The following is a 5411-nucleotide window of genomic DNA, read 5'->3' on the forward strand; positions in this document are numbered from 1 at the left end:
TCAGCACCTGAAGACTGCTTGGCACCTGAAGACCACTCGACATACACTAAGTTGAACTTTGCTCAGCTTCAACTGAAAATCTATTCAGCACTAACTAGCTTTCTCGGCTCTTGATCTTTGATATGTCTTGGTGTGTCCATCCTCTGTGTCTTAGAGTATGTCATCAATACACTATTTCATCAATGGCTTAGCTGTTCCTTATACTTCATTACAACATCATAACTTCAACCTTTTTCTAGGTACTCTAGTTACATCTTTTTGATTGCCACCTCCTTGTCAATCAATTAATTGATAGTATTTGGATCACTGAAGCAATTGTCATTCCTGCAAGTAGCAAGTTTGACAACAATGACAAAACAATGATTGAAAACCATTCTTTACTAGTTCCATTACTCCTCAATCATTTCCAACACTAGGTGCATCAACTCATCTTCTCTCTATTGTATTTGAGGAGTCAGAGGTTGAATTGATGCCAATTGATTTAACGCTCTTGATAGTTCACAAAGGACCTTTGCAGTGCAATCATAGGATCAACAACTAACACAAAATCAATAATGAATGGATCATGCTCATCCTATGGCTCCTTATGGACTACTTGTTTTTCTTTCCCTTTTCTTGATCAACACTCATTTGTGAGAACAATATTATTAGCGTTATATTTAAAATCAATCCAAAATAGTAGTGAAGAATAAAACATAATAAAAAATATGCATTAACATATTTCTTGTATCTAATTTGTGAAATAATGAGATTTACCTGTTGGGAACAAGAATTCTCATGAGAACCACCATCATTGTGCGTACTGTGTGGATGTTGATCCATACTATAGCTCTATATTTCAAAAACCAATCATTGAGACATGTTACAAAACATGTGTTATTATTCTAAGTTAGTGAAAAATAAAATGAAACTTAATGGTGTGTTGGATTCATTGATTGGAGTTGATTTTAAATGTGCATAGTGTTGGAAATGTAATGCAAATGAGGTAACTGAGAGAGGGGGGGGGGGGGGGGGGAGAGAGAGAATTAGGAATGACTTAAACTTCTTTCACTTAGTCCACTTTGTTAAGTTGTCTAATCTATTTGTATGCAAGAAAAATAAAGTAGTAAATTAACAAAACCATGACACAATATCTGGTAACCCAAAAACCCTCCAAGTAGAAGGTAAAACTGGGGAGGGGATGACACCCACAATGCTTCACAACTATAGTAATAAAGTTGGTCTATCAAGGCTTACAATTGATTACTTCTAGTGATCTTATTTGGTTAAGAGTAGTAAGGACTATTAGGTCCACCTTGTGAAAGGATTTTCATATCCCCATTTTAAGATAGAATTTTAATAATAATTAGATCATAAAATGTTGTTAAATAAATATTTATAATAAAAATAAGAAATAATAACTATTTAATCTATATTATCAATCAAATAATATTTAGTATGGTATTTAAAATAATTAAAAAATAATAAAAGTAAAATAAAGAAAGAAAGAACGTAAATTAAATATAAGAGATAATATTTTAGAAAATATGTTATCCTTTCTAAATAAAATTTAATAATAAATAATAGTAAACAAAAATAACTAAGTAAATAAATAATATAACATATAATAATATAAATTAAGTAAATCTAATGAAAAGCCAACAGATATTTAATAGATAGACATCACTCCTTAAAATTAAGATATAAAAGGGAGGAGAGTTTATTTTAGAGAGGGGGAAAAAGAGGAGGAGGAGATAGGAGTTCAAAATGGAAAAATGGAAGAGGAAAGAAATATGAAGAAAAAAAGGAAGTGACTTTCTAAAAAGGTATCAATGATATTGAAAGCTGTTGGAATTCTTTAGAATAACTAAGAGGGGGGTGAATTAGTTATCCAAGGTCCAAATGTACAATTAAACCTTTTCATAGCTTAGTGAACCCATATCCATAAAATATTTTCATCATGCATGCATCCATTAGATTATGCAATCACTTAAACTTTTAGATTACTGTCAAATCAATTTGTAGAAATGTAAACATGAAACATAACATATTCAATAACATATTTGACTCAATGATTTAACATGGAAACCCAATTTGGAAAAAACAACTAGTAACATGCTACGCATTATCACACTTCTGAAGTGATACCGTGTGAGAGGCCAACCCTATTAAACATTACAATACACACTATTAAATGTGACTTGGTTAAAGAATTTCAATCACCCTATTAGGAGTGAGCCTTATTAGAGGACTTTAGATCATTCAGTTGGAATGCCACCTGGTTAAAGGATTTACAAATGACTATTAGGTCAACCTTAATCCAAAGGATTTACCCCAGACTGATACAATGATTAGAGATTAATAGTAAGGCTTGATCTAATAACAACTTAAAACTTTATTTGCAAATTATAAATCTCTATTTTAGTCCTCCATTCTACTTGGCTTTCACACTCTTCAACCTTGATAGCTTGTTCACCCTTCAAGCATATATACCCTTAAGTCTTCTTGCTTTGTTTGCCAATGTAGTCTCTTCTCTTAGGTAATTGAATGAAGAAAAATACCCTAGACTCCTTGTCTTCCTTAGGTTCATGCACATCAACTCTTGCTTCTGACTAGCCACCTCTATAAATAGAAAAATAAGATATTTTTCCATTTATCTTCTATCATCCGTTTTAGGGTTAGGTTAGATTAGATAGGATTCAATGAATCTACCCCTTAGTTCATTTCATTCCATGTTAGAAACTTCTCCTTCAATCCTCTTTGAATTAACCTCAAAATGGTTTATCTTGAATTCAATGCCACCATCTCATCAATCTTATCTTCCACACGGGTCACACAATCCAAGAAATCAAACTTGTAGGCTCATATTCATTGAATTCTTGATGTTTCTCATATATTTCTTATAATGTAGGCACTTGATATTAACTTTCTTTTGATGCTTAGCACATACTCTATTGCTTGACATCTACTATCAAAAAACTCCTCACAAAATAAATTTTATTGGTGCTCAACATCAACTAAAATTTACTTGGCTTACACTATTTCACTTAGCTTACATTGAAATTGACTTTTTTCAACTCCAATTAATTTTTTGCTTGGCTTGCACTAACTTTTCTCAACACCTACTGTCCACTCGATCAAGCTTGATAGAAAAAATTCTTTTAACTTATTCTTCTAAACTTACTAAGTGTAACCAACCATTGCAACCTTAAGTAGATTATCAATAAACTATAATATGACTATCTTAACTGATCCTTGTACTCTTTTTCATATCATAACTCAACCTTTCCTCTAGGTGCTATTGTTACCTCATTTGATCAAATCCTCTTCATCAATCACATAAATGATAGTACTTAAATCATATAAGCAATTGTCTTACTAGAAAGTAGTAGGTTTGACACCAGTGACATAACAATGGTTCAAACACATTTATGATACTTGTATTGATCTATTTTCAACAATCTCCCTCTTTGGCATTGATGGAAAACCAAACTGACCAAACTTAATTAGTATAACCAATCAAAATACCAAAAAGAAAATAATTCCTTGTAGTGAAATCTCTCCCTCTATCAGCAACTTTCATCTTCTGAATAGGTTACAAAAATTCTATTATGATGAACAAACAATCAACTCATCCTCATGACTCCCTCTTGATCACTTCTTATATCTCCCTCAACATATCTTCCTCTTACTAGGTAGATGTAATTAGCAAGTACACTTTCTACCTCAGTAGTTTCTTAGTACTTCTTAGTATACTTTCTCTTTCTTTGACAACAATGCCAAAGATTTGTCATCTTAATACGTAATTATGAATATTTTCAGTTTCTCCCTCTATCACCTTGTTTGTAACTAATTTTTAGTTCTAGCTCTTTTGATTACTTTAGGTAGCTCCTAAAGTAAGATCCACTGCATCAATGCGTAACATATGTCAATCAGTTTTTTTGATGTAGGGTACTCCTCATGGCTTTTAGATAGCCTTTGATAGGGGTATCACCCCTAGTCTACCTCTAAGATACTTGTAAGCATCCTTAGGTAATGCTTTTGTGAAGATATTAGCAATTTGTTCTTTGGTGTTGACATATTCCATCTTAACCTCTTTATCTTGAACTGATTCTCTCAAGTAATGATACTTGAGTGTAATGTGCTTAGTCTTTGTATACATCACAAGATTCTTTGATATATTTATAATACTTGTATTATCACAATAAAGTATCACAGGTTCAGTGATTTCTTTTTTCATACCCTTGAGTAGTTGTTTGATCCATACAATTTTTGTACAATTTACCACATTAGCAGCATATTCAGCTTTAGCAATAAATTGAGAAATGCAGTTTTGTTTCTTGCTACTCCATGTAACCAACTTTTTGCCTAAGAAAATGCTCCTCCACTGGTGTTCTTTCTGTCATTGATATTTCCAACCCAATCAGCATTAGTATAGGTTCTCAATTCAAAATTCTCATTTTTCTTGTAGTATAGATCATACTCCTCTATTTATTTTAGATATCTCATTATTCTCTTTACTTCCATCAAGTGATTCTCTCTGGGATTAGTAGAGAATCTTGCAACTATACCTATAGATAATGTAATATCAAGCCTACTATGTACTACATATTGTATTTTAACAATCATAGACCTTTATAATGTTTGATTCACCTCAGCTAAATCATTATTCTTTGCCAATTTATGTCCTATCAACATAGGTGTACTTAGTGGCTTGGAATCTTCCAATGCAAAAAAATTTAGTATCTCCTTAACATACTTCGACTAAGTGATGTATATACCATATTTCTATTGATGTACTTGCAAACCCACAAAGAACTTGATCTCTCCAAACATAGACATCTCAAATTCTTGTTTCATTTCATTTGCAAAAGCATTACATAAAGTATCTTGACTTCCAAATATGATATCATCAACAAAAAATTTAGATAACCAAATACCTTTGCCTTTCTCTTTCTTCAAGTATAGATTGCTAATATCATCAGTCCTCTCAAATCCAATCTTTACAAGATAATTATGAATTCTCTTATAACAGCTCTTGGTGCTTGCTTCAAACCATAAAGAGCTTTGTGTAGTCTACATACCATGTTTTTGTTGTTAGCATTAACAAATCCTTCTGGTTGTTCTTTGTAAACCTCTTCCTCTAATATACCATAAAAAAATGTAGACTGAACATCCATTTGATAAACATTGAAACCTTTATATGTAGAGTAATAAAGTAGAGTTCTTACTCCTTCCAGTCTTGCAACATGATTGAATGTTTCTCCATAGTCTATCCCTTCTTCTTGTGCACATCATTTATAGACTAATCTTTCCTTGTTCCTTTTTACTTCACCATTTTCATCAAACTTGTTTTGTCTACCCACTTAGTACCAATTACATTTTTGTCTTCTGGTCCAGGATCTAGTCCATGCATTATTTTTCTTAATTTT

The sequence above is a fragment of the Cupressus sempervirens genome, chromosome 2, assembly GCF_028749045.1.
Source record: "Cupressus sempervirens isolate cs-2001-9-10 chromosome 2, ASM2874904v1, whole genome shotgun sequence".
Classification (NCBI taxonomy): Eukaryota; Viridiplantae; Streptophyta; class Pinopsida; order Cupressales; family Cupressaceae; genus Cupressus; species Cupressus sempervirens.